We start from the raw sequence: 14,505 nt of genomic DNA, 5'->3' as shown, positions 1-14,505 counted from the left end.
TTGCGGGCCCGCGAGCGCGCACGAGACAAAACGTGATGCAGAGTGACCGTGTGAACAAACCGGCTACAGTTTTACACCTCCCGCAAGCTTTAAACACATTTAAACTTCTGACAACACACTTTTGAAAGTCTTCCTGAGTGTCTGTTCTTGCTCTGTCGCTCTTATGAAATAGGAGACGACCGTATAACAGCACTTTGAGGTTAAAAGTTAAAAGCTGAGAACCTGACATAAACTTTCAGAGAATTAAACGCCGTATATTTAAACGCCAAATGTTTTTGCGAGGGGCAGCGCAGTGTTTGACCATGCATGTAACCCCAACTGAAGACTCTAAATACTGATGTATGTACGGCTGTTTCGTAACAAAGATGCGTTAGCTTAATGCTAACATACAAAGGTCATCGACAGGCTAACGGAAATATTGGGTTGCAGGAAAGGTACGTTGGATCTCAGTACACTGTGAACAACACAATGTTCTGCTTTGGCAAGTTCTGTCTAATTGAATCGCCACCATTACGCCAGTGATGTGTTAATTTATTGTGACATCAGCATACAAGTTGCGGCTATATTCTGCTTTGCTAGGGGAAAAAAAAAAAAAAAAAACCCAGTATGAAACGGGCTAAAGAGTCTGGCGTCATTTGCCTTTTTGCTTTTGGGAACCCAGTCATTAGACAGGGAGACAAGATTCTAGCATTTGAATTCAGGAATGGGTGTTGGTGCTGGTGTGGGTGGGTGGCCGTCGAGTGATATCATGACTCGTACAGTGAATATGTATATTTATCCAGACTTGGCATAGATAATTCCACTGGAATGAACGTGCTACAGTAGAGTAAGTCGTTCATCCTTGAATAAGTCATGACGCCGCCGCCTCTGTCAGCAGCGATTAAGTCGAGTGGCAAGCCCGTGAATCTGATCAACGCATTTCTCGCCTCCTGACTCGGCGTGCGGCAGATTGATTCTTTCATTTAATGTCACACTCCGACCGGCTCGTCTGGAGCTCCTTGCTGACTGAGGGGCGTCAGAAAAGCTTACGGAAACATCTGGAGTAGCGGGAGCAGCTGGAGGTACTTGGAACTGGGGGAACAAAAGATGAAATGACGCACTGCACAGGGACGCTTCTTAACTCACACCGCATCCCAAGATAAGTGTTTACTCAATAAACAAGGGACATTTCATTACGTACACAATCCAATGAGATTCAATAGACCTGAAGAGATTCTGTCCATTTTTGTTGAGAAAATATTGGTGGTCATCTGCAACTGAAAGTGTGACAAAAAAGGTGCAGCCGCCAAATACGGTTCCATCATCAAGATGAGTTTCGTTTGCGATCCATTTCAGCATCAACACGGCGCGACTGTGCTGCCACTAATCCGAGAAACGGAAACATCAGAGATGGCTAGGAAACGGAGCATCTGGCATACTCGAAGAGTTTGGACGTCAAACGGTATCAGTCAGCAAAAGAACCGCTCAACCTTGCTCTACGCTAATTTGCCCCGACTTACGTTGCGGTACGTTTAGTTCCATACATTGCAGTTCACCGTCTTGCGTTGCGATATAACATTACGTTTTACTATGACACTTTAGTCGCGAGATTCCTGTAGGAGTGCTGCCGCATGACAAGCTCTGAGAGGAGGGAGAGTATTGTGCGTGCGTATCTCAAGAGCGTCCTTATGTCGCCTGCTGAGAATCTCATCAGATACGAGCCAAGTACACATTAGCCGTGGTTACACGCGGGCCTGGCGTTAAACTGCGGCAGGATGGAGAAATGGTCTCCCCTTTTCTTTTTTTGCCGCAAAGCCCTTAAAGGTGACACAAGGTGACTCGCCTTAGCGTCACCCAAACTCAACTGTGAAGTGACTGAGTGAGTTACCGGCACACTTGTGAATAATGCAGGCAGGATGTCAGTAATGTGGAGGGAGGGGCGTGCGGCGGGGGCGGCGGGAGCAGATGACGGCGGTATCGGCTGCGAACAGCAGGTGCCCTTCATCATCGTGACACAAGAAAGTCGCCAGACACAGCAGGTGGGTGATGCTGACGGAGGGGGGGGGCTGCGTTTGTTCAGCACAAAGACAAATAAAGCGCAAAAGCATGTAAGCGCGCATGTACAGGGTGAGTGTGCATTCGTGTGTGTGCGAGCAGAGGGGAGTCTTACCCACCGGGGAAATTACCTTCACAATGTGCTATTTGAGGGCACTTTACGAACGGAAAAGCGTCACTGGAGTGAAACTGAAGAGCCGGTGGATTCGGTGGCACGCACGCACGCACGCACATTCAATCCAAAGTGACCAAATAGACCTATCAACAATCCTCACAACACACAAACAATTCCAATTCAGTCAGCACCTTTACAGAGACGGCCATTCCCGGCACGGATGGTGGAATTCAGTCTCCGAGCTTCATGTATTATTCACAAAATGGTAACAAAAGCAGGGGGGGAAAGTGGATCTATCTGCACAAAATACAGTCTAATGTGCAATTTATTCCGGGGCGTAGACAGCACCTCAATCCCAAGAATAGCAGCCAGTGGGGCGCAGACCTCCACCAAAGTTGGAGCGTCCGATTTCTTCGCCCGGCGACATGATGTGAGCGTTCGATCGGCAGAATGCGGCTCGACAAGATCAAGGCGGGAGATGGAAATGAATGGAGATTGATGTGAAGCGTTAGCGAATAGAAGGACCGGAAATTTCCTTGGGGCGGCTGGAGAACTGACAATTGTGAAAAGAAAAGAAATGACGCATTTGGTTTTAAGACAGATGTATACTACAATCTTCATGAAAACCGATTGCATAATCCAAGTCTACTTTGCAATATTCCGCCTCATTGGGTTGTTGTGGAGATGTATAAAAGAGAACAGCGAAAAGCTGGGACAGGAGAATGGTGTACGTTGGGTTATGGGACACTGGCTTGCATTATGTTAGCTTACTTTACAGAACGCTGGGTTGGGTTTTGCTACATTGGGTTTCAATGTGTAAGGTTGTCCTGAGTTACGATGCGGTGTGGTGGGTTTTCTTCTATTGGGTTTCGCTGCAGTTTTGGTATGTTGGGCTGGCGAGGTTGGACCGCTTTGGGTTGCACTACATATGGTTACGGTACATTGTATGGCATTGAGTTTAGTTGCGATAGGGTGAGTTGAGTTTTGGTACATTAGGCTGTGCTGCATTGGGATACATTTTGGGACGTTGGTAGGTTATATGCGGCAGTTTCCCGCCTTTTGAGATAGTGTCCCAACAGTATCAGTCAAAGGCGGCAAGGATAGAAGTGTGAAGTTGACCGGCCCAGAATCTTACGCCTCCCCACGTGAAAGAGGCTCATGTTTACAGGCCGACTTTGGTTTCAGTCGGACATCCTAGCGAGAGTTGCTCCTAACATTTTGACTCAAGTCAAGCAAAAGGCACAGCAGCAAACAAAAGTATGCAAATGTTGACGTGGTGTTTTCTGAGGACGCCAAAGCACCTCCCAGGTCGCCTCCTCCTCCTCCGTTTCCGCCCCGTGGACTTTATGCTTTATTAATCTCGGGCGAATCAAATGAATGTCTCGACCCTGAGAAGAGCTCCTTCCGTCTGTTGCCACGGAAACCTAAAGGGCCAGCAGCTACGACGGCTGTCTGAGGTAAAGGACAAGCGCGGCTGCGACGGCCAGTAAGTCAGTCAAATGTGAGTCGTGCAATCTTCTCGCACAAGTCGGGCTGCGTGAGGATGAGGCCGGTCGATAGCCGCCGGCACAAGTTGCTGCTAATTGGCCAAGTCGTCAGCCGCCGAATGGGAAGCCTGGACCTGGACGTCCGTCTCTGAGGAGCACTCCAGAAGATAAGTGAGTGCATGAGCACAGTGCTAATTACCAGTTGGGACTTAGGAGGCTTTAAATGATTTTTTTTCCCCCCCCCCAGCAAATTAGGGAGAAGTGCTAAAAGCTGTAATCACACATTGACAACATGATTTGACTTCTCACTGACGCATTGATTCAATAGAGGAAAAATCTGATTTCAAAAAATTGTTTTTTCCCCCTCCTCTAATTTTAAAGATGTTACTTGAACACTTACAGAAAGGGAATATTTGTATTCGTTTTTAAATTTATTTATTTTTTTTAAATTATTATTCATTTATTTGTCTTTCCAAATGAATTTTTCATTTGGTTACTATTATTTATGTTTGAATTTTAAATCGCTAATTGTCTCTCAATGTTAATGCGCATTCTATTAAATAATATTATTTGTTTTCAATTCAAATTAATTACAATTTTAGAGACTTAGTGTGATTTTTATAATGTCCATTTTACATGTACTTCTCATACTGAAAGTTATTTTACCGTATATACACGTGTATGTATTTGCTGTATATTCCTTAAAGTTGTCAGTTGCTTTATTGACAACTTGCTATTTCTGGTGAACTTTTTATTTTACTTATTTATTTCCATTTAAACTATTTTTTCCCTTTCATTTTTCACAAATTCTTTTGCGAGTCGCATGGACATGAGCATAGTGGAGATTCACCACAACAGACTGCTTCATGTGCTCAGATAATAAAGCCCTGGTGAAGCAGCATGTCGCTTAGGTTATGTTATTTATTTTCAACTCCTTTTTGCAAGCAACTGTAAACAAATTGCATGCTCGTTTTTCCTTTTTTGTATATAGTGAAACTTTGCAATCAGCCGTCAAGTGGAACATGAATCATTGCGTTGATGAGATGCTCAAAGGGATGACAAAAGCAACTTAGAATTTTTGAATGCAATTAAAAAATATATAGGCACTTTCTGTTTCCCGATGCCTTTTGGTTTTTTTTTTGTTGTTTTTTTTGAATGAGAGAAATTAGTGTGCGAGGTCTCCACAAAGAAGACAATCCAAAAAAATAAAGTCCAAGTGGCACTTGTTGCCAAGTTCCTTGATTCTTTTCAAGGTGCCTCGCTCTTAGGTGCCTCCTGCCGACCACTTTGCCAACTCGGCGTAAGTGAGGACGCCTCAATCAAATGACACACACTTCACTTTTTTTCCCGCCTGCTGCTGCGAGCGCAACGTTGACGCACACTTGTGGCTTGTGAAGATAAGTGATGGCACAGCACATTAAGAGGCCCTTCATCATTTATTCAGATTATATATTTATCACTTCCGAGCAGGTCAGGTGATACGGCGGTCTGGAAATCAAAAGAAATGCAAATCATGTGTTGGAGGGGAGATAAAAAAAAAAGCAAACAAACAAACCAAAAAAGGACTTTATGATAAGAATGAATTTCTGAGAATTTGTGGAATTGAATGACAAACAATCTTTAAAGACAACAAACACTACTCACATTATTCTATCATATTATATCATATTCGGCTTTTGGGTGGAACTTCAAGACGAACCTAAAACACGCTGTTACAGGTGAACCTAATTTGACCCTGTAAGCGATTGCCACTCTAAAGCCTCATCATTGCGATCTAATAGCAACACTTGCTTTAACTTATCGCAAAAGACAAGGTCATTAAATACCATTGACTATGGAATTTAGAAAGAAAGAAAAAAAAAAAAAAAATCATAAAATTATGAAGGGAAATAAAAAGTAATTATGGTGTCAAAAGGGATACAGCAAATTTCTAATTTGAAATAATTGAATGAAAGGACAACATGTCTTTGAATGTTCTGCAAAAAGGGAGAGAAAGTCATATTCAGGCCCGTCGTCATGCGACAGCCTGTCATGTTTGATATTTTTACCTGGCTGAGCCCTCAAGGCGAGTCTGTTCACGACAAAAGGGACACGTCCTTTGTCCTCAAACGCACTTTAGCAGCTTTAAAAATCTGGTAGGCACCAACTAGTCGGGTCTGAAGCACAATCAACACGATCATAATCAATGCATAGCTAAAAACATGGCGAGGAATTGGCATCCAAGGACAACAAAACAACATTTTCTATGCTGTCTGAAAACTCTTCTCATTGTTTTTTCACCCAACCTTTCAAGAGTTTTATTCCTCCGAAGCCAAGAACACTCTGTTCCGGCTGGGAACATCACAATTGGTCGGTTTTACCGTGTCAGATCAATAAGAGTCAAATTTGAGGACAAATCGCTTTCATAACTCAGCCGATGCCTCATTGAATAAGACATGAATTTCTGCGACAACAACGTAACCCAGAAGAAGTCCAAGTGCTGAGATTATAAAACGGGTGACCCAAGTTTCAATGTGCTTCTCCAAGTCCTATTGAGGAAACTACACAAAAGATGTTTTTTGCACAATAAACTCTCAGCAGCAACTGATGAATAGATAGTCTTCTCTTGCATGTTTTCCCTGAAGGCCGTGGGTATTTAAGGCGAGTGACAATAGCGTTATGAAAGTGAGGCTGAATAGCGGTTGACATTTACCCATCCAGCACTGAGACTCCCCCAATGTGAGTGAAAGCCTTGGAAACGTAGTTACATAAGTATGTTTTCAACCATGTCCATGTAATACGTCATTATTTCTTTCATCAGTCAATCATAATCATCAAATCACAACAAGAGATCATCAACATGTAAAGGCTCCCTGATGGATGTATTCACCTATCGAACAAAGTGGTGCGTTATCATGCAAGTAGGGTTCGCAAACGTTTGACTTTGAGCCACTCTCGCTCAACGCACTAGTTATGTTATAATGCTAGCTAGTATATCAACTCTAACAGAGCAAAGTAGTTAGTAGTAGTAGCTTTTCGAGCCAAGTTAGCCTCTTATACCAGTTAGCCCCTCTACCTATCACTTGATTTGAACTACTTCGATAGCAAGCTAGTTATCTTTGTTATACTTTAGGGCTTCCTTGCTTCTTTTCCAAGTCATCCACAGACTCAAATTCCTATCAATTAAAAGAAAACATCTGAAGAAGAATATATAATGGCTTCTTCCTTTTTTTTGTCAAGCAGTTTATGCTGACTGAAATTCAAACACAAGCGTCTTTGTGTGGGTAAAACGTGCACGGCCAAATTGCCACAAAAATGAGCTAATAAGGCTTCCAAATGACTTTTAGTGGGTGGACAATCGAGGCGGCATGAGGGACGTCTTAAGAATCCCCAAAGCCGGGCGGCGTGTCACATTTGTTTTGTCGTCGCCGAGTAGATGGCGAGCGACTAATCCCGCTTTCATGCCTCCCTCGGCAAATGAAGCCGTTCTCTCCGCGGGCCGCCATGGAAAACAATTATTAGCTTCGGATGATATTACGCGGGCGATCTGTCACTGTAACAGCCGACTATGTTCTGCGTTTGATGGCGTTTTGGAAACATAACTTAGTGGTTTGGAGGAGATAAAGCTCAGCGGCGGATGGTCACGGCCAGCGAGGCCTTCTCTGCTCTGCTTAAACACTATCAGACGCACTGACCTATATTTACAACCTAAAATCTGAATCAGTGGTACTTTGACTTAAGAGTGCCCCAACCTAGGCTACAAATTTTGGGAGTCACAAATTGGTGCTGGATTAATTTTTTATTTTATTTCTTGGTATATTCCCTTTTGTTACGATATAATTGGACGTTAGATTTTTTTCTTTGGTTTAATTAGATTTCAGCCTTGTGTGTTGCCCTGTCTACCTGTCAATCTGCCAAGGGCCTTCACAATCACGAGTTGTAGCGCAAATAACAAACAATATTAGCAATGGGACTGATTTTATGAACATTCAGATTTGAAATTTGTCCTCACAGAACCAGTGGACCGCTGGACCTTGCGGACGACCGTGTTTTTCCACCCCCTGATTGGTTGGTGAGAGAAAAACGGTCTTACAGCAAATTTGACTAGCAAAACACACACAATGCATTGAATAAGAATATCTAGTGAGACTGATGTTATTAAAATGATTAGGTTGAATAGGTTATTAGATAAATATTGATTGTGAATTGCTACAAAAGACGTGCATGTCACAGGTGCGTGCTGTAATGTTGCCTTTTTGTATGGCATTTATGTTTTCTGTAATTACAACGTGATAGTGGTGGTATTAAGAGGTGGATTAATTCAGGTAATTCGCCAGTGCAGGCCCATGTTCCAAATGCACAGCCCACCACTGATAAGGCTTGACGTGCCATACACCTTTGTCGGAACTCTGGAAGACTGGTTGACGGTAGATTAACAATGTCTTTTCAATGCACGTTTGACTGGATCGCCGGTCACGAAGTCTGCGGAGATTAACCAAGCAGATGCCCTTTTGCTCGCCCGCAAAAAGAGCGGCGGAGATAGCACCAGGTTGGCTTTCCCCCGTTGGCTCAGATAATAGATGATTTTGGAAGACAGCAGCAGCTGCTAGGCTAATATCTGTCGCCTGTAATTCATCCCCACGCATTCCACCTTGGTACCCTTTCTAGCTAGATTAAAAAGCAGAGATGGGGACTTGACTCACTGTTTTGATAACTTGTGACTTGACAAATACAAAAATATTTGATTGGTAGTTAAAGACTTGACTTGGCAGATTTGATTGTTTTTCATTTTATATGTTCTGTTTTAAGATGAATCATAAAATGAATTAGCTAATGTCAGCATGCTGGGAATAGCACTGTCATGAATGGAGAATTAGCCTGTCAATCAGTCACACCCCACCATCGCTACAGAGATGCCCACCCTCTCATATCATATGGCTTCGTGCAGAATGCAAATTTGTAAGGTAACGGACAATCAGGCTACAACATCAATCTCTAACTGTCATTTGAAGACCTACTCTACATGAACTAATTTGTGACTTGACGTTGCCAAGACCACCGCAAAGTATGGTTAGCATGGACATTGCTAAAGTAAACAACTCATAGTTGGGTTCAAAAATGAATTTGACTTTTGCTCTGAAGTAGCTATGTAGCAAGTTGGTTAACTTGTCAAGTTTTAAGCTATCAACAGTAAAAAAGACTCATCTATCCGTCCACATAACAGTTAGGTTTTCAAGATTCTCAACTAGTTAGCTTGTCAAAGTAGCCTCTCTGTCTACCTTTGTAATCATGCATTTATCTAAAGGTGCTCGCTAACTTATAAGGCTACCATGATAAATGTGCTTTCACTAGTGCACTTCGCACTTTTCTTCACTAAAAGTACTCAAAGAGCTTTACCGCTGTCATTTTGTTCACAAGATGGCTGAGGGTAGAAACTCACAACCTTTGGGTTGGGAGACCAAGACTCTACTCCTCTACCACCTGAGTCATGCATCGGCTGCTACCATTAATCAAGTTATCCATAGACTTAGAGAAAATAGTTTATCTTATCAAACTAGTTAGTCATTAAGCTACTGTAAATGTCGTCTTTTGTCTGAGTACTTTTCACAGTTACGCTGCTAACCAGCTCCTAGCCACTACTATGCTATTATAAACATGGAACCAACTAACATGTCATCTCTAGGTGCATTATAGAATACGGTTCTTCCTTGGCTGCACAGTTAAAGATTTGTGGCCTAATAAGGCAGCCTAACCTTGTGTGCGTGTGTGTGTGCACGCCAAAGACAGATGGTTGTGGGACGACCCAGTGGACTAATTCTGCCCTCAGCACCAGAGATTCCAAATGACCACCCTGCCAAACAGAGTTATCTCTCTTAGCATATGCTCCCTCATATTAGGAAAAACAGATTAGCTGCCGCTTTCGGGACCGTTCAAACAAATTAGTCGGCTATATTTTGACAATATGTGCCCGTCAAGGTCAAGTGCGAGTTGTGGGCGGCGCGCTGCTCAAAAAGGAAGTGTCATCTGGGCTCATGTTGCTTTAGTTTGACCCAGTGGTTGCTGGTACATTTGGTACCCGGGCCTTCAGTGGGGACTTACCTGACTTAATCTACTTCTTAATAGCACCATTATCACGACGCAATGATAGAAATCATCAATAATACACCGAAAGCTAAAAACGGTGCCACGTCAATCTGGAGCAGCCCACCCAAGGTTTGACCGGTGTGCGCCTTGGGAAGGCGACAGAAAAAGTCACTCGCGGTGTGGAAAATGTGGAAATTGTGCTGCGAAATAACCAACTGGTGCACTTCTTGCCACGGGGGCCAAGTGTCCCATTTTTGGGGAGATTTTCACCCGGCTGTGTCGCATGATTGAAGCATGCGAGCGGCATCAGACCCCTCGAGTCATCACCGGTCAGTGAGAGCCTCCAGAGCCTCTCTGGTGGCGTGACTGCAACACCAAATGAACAATGAGATTCAGCCATGTGTGCACTATTATTATTTCAAAGCCAAGACACCACGTTGGTGTGCACATCGATGCACTCGGATGTCTTGCGACGACATTGAATGATATGGAGCAAAAAGGGAATCTGGCGATAGGACGCTAGGAAAAACAAAATCTGGATGATCCCAAAGAGGGGGCGGAGTTTTTTACCAGCTGCCGCCTACGCATAGTTTTCCTTCCGTTTTTGACTCTAAAATTTATGACACAATGAAAACTTAGACTAGATATGACTATGGCCTGTAACAGCACAATAAAACACTTGCAAATACTTCCGTTTGTTTGAGCCAGTTGGTGGTGCATGTGGATGTTTGAGCCAGGAAAAACCCTGGTGAGCAAGATAATCACATGCGCCACAAAACCGAAAGGCAATACGGAAATACGTGGAAATGACAAATTTATGCAGAAACATCTCAATCTCTTATGTCCACTGTGCTCTTATCATACCCGCTGGAAGCTTCACTCAGGTGTGCTGCTTCTCGATACGGAATGTTGACCCACCAAACCCGCCCCCCCCCCCCCCCACTGCCACCATCTACCCTTGTCGGATGTTTATGACGGCCTCCGGTGGTGTCGCGCGCTGGCCCCCCCGGGTGGATTCTCCGTTATCAGGACGCGGCCAGGCTTCGGTGAGGAGGAGCGTTATAAAACCAGCACTGAGAAACGCGATAGCTGACTCGTGTGCGGCCATACACTACCTTTACTCTCCTGAATAAAACATGAGCAAGTATCAGCCGCCAGCGCTGCGAGTCGTCTACGTGTTATAACACTGACTTGCATCTGTGTTGTACTTGTTGACTGTCTGCATTTCTTCAATATACGACTGTCAATTTGTAACACAACACAACATCCGGAGAAGACCAGAGTGTACACATTGCTTGGAAAAGTCTTCCGATGTGATATGACGTCTATGGAAATTGCCAAACCATTCAATTCATCAGTCAGTGGTTGGATTACACCTGATTTTGAGTCTGGTTCCTTCCTTCGGTCATCATACTTATCAGTTCAGGTGAGCAGTAGTCACATGCGTTCTGCCATTAGGAAGTACCCTGGCGCCAGATAAGATGTAAACTGTAACTAACACTCAAGATAAAGACTTCTAGATGGCTCTAGTTAAATTTAAAAAAAGTTACAAAATGCTCAATTGTCCACCTTGTCAAAGCTTAAGCAAGCGGCCCACTCACCTTGTGATGATATTACACACAATTAAACACAGAAGCAGAAGAAGCCTGGAGGGTTTTAAATGCCAAATGGGCCGAAGCGTTTGACTTTATGCACCAACACGCAGATTAACATGTTTTGCGCGCCGCACCTTTTTACGAAGAAGAATGACGGCATGACACTAACATGGATTTGAATAGACTTGAAAGATGGCAATTTAGCAGGCTAGCGGGCATCCAACCAAGCCTGTGTGCCTCTCGAACATCATTAAAGAGCTTTTTGGACCGAGATCAGAAATTTCCGGTGAGGGTTTTTTCCGCCGGGGTGATTTATCCTCAAAACGAGCCACCTTGTTTTTGCGAGGAGAGATGAGCTCCTGATTCACTTGGTAGAAATCAATTTCACACTGTATGGCGGCGGCTTCCCCTTGGAATGGGAAGTCATTTTTGGGGGGAATGATTTGTCTCACTCGAGCATTTCCTGTGTAGCACCTGCACGGCTCAGTTTATCCTGTTTGCCAGGGGAACGTCTTTAACCGGACGGCTAAGCAGTCGCGTTTAAGGCTTACACAGCGGGGGTCTCGAGGGAGCACCAGCTGCAATGACGGTGAGCTTGTTCGCACTCGCTAGCAGTGACAGACGAGTATCTGTCGGTAGGAAGCAGAGTATAAATAAGGCACGGAAAAAAAACAATGGCAGCTGTTTATTCTTTCAGGACTTATCCGTAACACTGACTGACTCGTTGTTTTGACACAGTCAGGGTTTTGACAGTCATTGTGCCGCCGTGTCTGTCACCTGCACTGTGATGATGACAAGTGCAATGACTGCAAAATCTGCACTCTTTCCTGGCTTATGCTTACCAAACAAAGACATTCGAAGCTCGATGACACATCGCATTCAGATTCAGATTTGGAAGCATACAGAATGGATTTTTTTGAGTGAATTCCTCAACATCTAAGATAATAATAACCAGAGGTGGGCATTTTACTAAACTTTGCTGGTGCATCATTCGTCATCCGTCAGTGGCCACGGTACCCGCCCGTCATTCGTCATTTTTTGTGATGAACTGAATTGTAATTGTCAGTCCGTCAGTTACAGTTACGGAATGCCCATCTCTGATAAAGTGAAAACAAATTTGGGGGCTGCTGTAGTTTAGAAGGATCTAAGACCATCGTTATAGAAAAAGAGCAAAACTATACAGAGACATACGTGAGGTTCGGTTTCAGAGGAAAAAAAACATGAATGGGTGAGTTTGTGAACAATCAACCACTCCACTCAATGATAACATCCATTCCAAGATGTGCCAAAGCACTTTAAGACTTGGAAGGGTTGCCCCCCAAAACACTAATGACTGCTTCCACAGAAATAATACATAAATAGGTGAATTAATCAATAGCAGAGCACGAACAGGCGGTGGTTTACTGCACTCAATCACCTCACATAATATCGTTTTCAAAGAGAAGAAAGCTAAGATCATTAATCAAGCCATTTCCCCCGTTTTCTCAATCGCTCAGACTTGGGCAAATGACATAGAGAGGTTTGTTTACTAGCGGTGCCATTGGATCTATTGCTGCTCTAGGTGAGTGACTTCAGCTCCAGACTGTACTATGGAGAGTTTCACTAAGGTTTGTTTCAGGGGATACATGCCCTTTTAGTCTTTTAAAACAATTTCCAAGAACACTCGCTTACATTTTCACCTCGAGAGACAAGAGTCACCGGTAACTTCTTTATTGAGTAAACACTGTTCCTGTCGACAAGTTCCCAGAGATGCTACTACTTACTTGACTCATTGCACACTTTACCGGGAAAAAAAACAACGAAAGAAATGATCTGTACCAAGGATTCTGCTGCGCCGTTGCAGAAAAAAAAAAGAATATGAGAAGACAGGAGCGAAGGAAAGCAATTTAATGATGAAGTCACCCCAAGAGAACCTTCAGTCTGTCAAGGCCTGGAATGTCTTCTTGAAGGATTCTGATGATCTCAGTGGCAGCAACAAGCTTGCGAGCGATACAATCTGAGATAGAATTTGAACATGGGATATTGACACAAGATTGTGTGAGAGTTTGGTGGGATTAAGCCTGCGGTGTCGCTCCCCTTGGTCTTTTTGTTGCGCGTGTTTGTTCACAGCTATTCCTGATGATAATCCTTCAAGTTTCCTGCCAGGTGTTGCCATAGTTCCTGAGTAGCATTGCTAATGAGTGGTGGCAAAGACCTAGGAGTTGCTGTCTTTGGATAAACACTGAATAGCAAACCATCTGCCGGCTCTGGATGCATCCTGTGCGTCGACAATGGCGGCGTGCTTCACAAATGCAAATGAAGAGAGGCTCCCAAACAAACTTAATCAACAACTAATAACGCAGCTGTTTCAAAGAGCGAGCGCGCCAGCCTCAAATCGTCTTTCCGCCGCTTTAATTGGAGCAAATTAATGATTTAGCCCAGTGTTCGCCGACGAAAAGGCTCTCATTGTGACCAATCAAGCGCCGCGCTGATGGATGCGGGAATTAAAGAGCACAGAGGAATGGATGGGATATGCGTAGGAAGCATTTCCGCGTTGCGTCTTGGCACGCCGTCTGCTTTGTAATTCCGTTTGATTTATGGCTCAGCCGATGCGTTGCTCCCCAGCAACGATATTGGAAGCTCGGAGCTAATTGAAAGAGTTGTAAATCATTATTTTCTTACAGGGGAGCAACGGTACCCCCTTCAAGAGCGAATTCCAAGTGGAAGTTGTCGTCCGTGGCTTTTTAATCAGTCAGTGCGCGCGAGGGCGGCGCTTTAGCGTTCGTGTAGTCGCACTTCAATGGTTTTGATGCAACAGATCAATGCGCAAGTAGTGCAACACATTCCCGTGAATTACTGCAAAGCTGGTCAATATGCTGAAGAGGAAACCGTTCTGGCGATTGTCATTCAATGACACACTTCCTGTTTCTAAGATCACTTGAAAAGACAATCATTTTGAGGGTGAGACAAGCCCGCCGAGATCACCATCGACTACTAGCCAACCAAGTAACGCACTGATAAATCACCATGCATGCAAATGGCACGGGTCCCTTTGGCCGTGATCTGTCATAGGTTAGGACGTTTTCGCGCCATCGTCGGTCAGGCAGGGACAAAGCACAGACTCTTAATTGCTTTTCAAATGTCCCCTTTGTGCACAAGCCGACCCAATTAGCTTCAGGAAGGTGTTTGTTAGTCAACCGTCTGGACACAAATTTACATCTACACCGACGCC

The 14,505-nt window shown here is 44.1% G+C and overlaps 1 long non-coding RNA gene across 2 annotated transcripts in view; it reads right to left on the bottom strand.

Moving 5' to 3' along the window:
* Window positions 1–588: 588 nt before the first annotated feature.
* LOC147127161 (uncharacterized) overlaps window positions 589–14,505 on the bottom strand; it is a 38,931-nt gene continuing 25,014 nt past the window's right edge. Inside the window, exon 4 of one of the 2 annotated variants that reach the window (XR_015084346.1) lies at window positions 589–1,071. This is a non-coding gene — a long non-coding RNA (uncharacterized LOC147127161). Of the gene's footprint in view, window positions 1,072–5,102; window positions 5,125–14,505 lie in introns of those variants that run through there. The other variant, XR_015084347.1, reaches the window with a different exon arrangement.

The sequence above is a fragment of the Filicampus tigris genome, chromosome 21, assembly GCF_054856515.1.
Source record: "Filicampus tigris isolate MCC_2025a chromosome 21, RoL_Ftig_1.0, whole genome shotgun sequence".
Taxonomy (NCBI): Eukaryota; Metazoa; Chordata; class Actinopteri; order Syngnathiformes; family Syngnathidae; genus Filicampus; species Filicampus tigris.
This window is presented reverse-complemented; position numbering and strand designations above follow the sequence as displayed.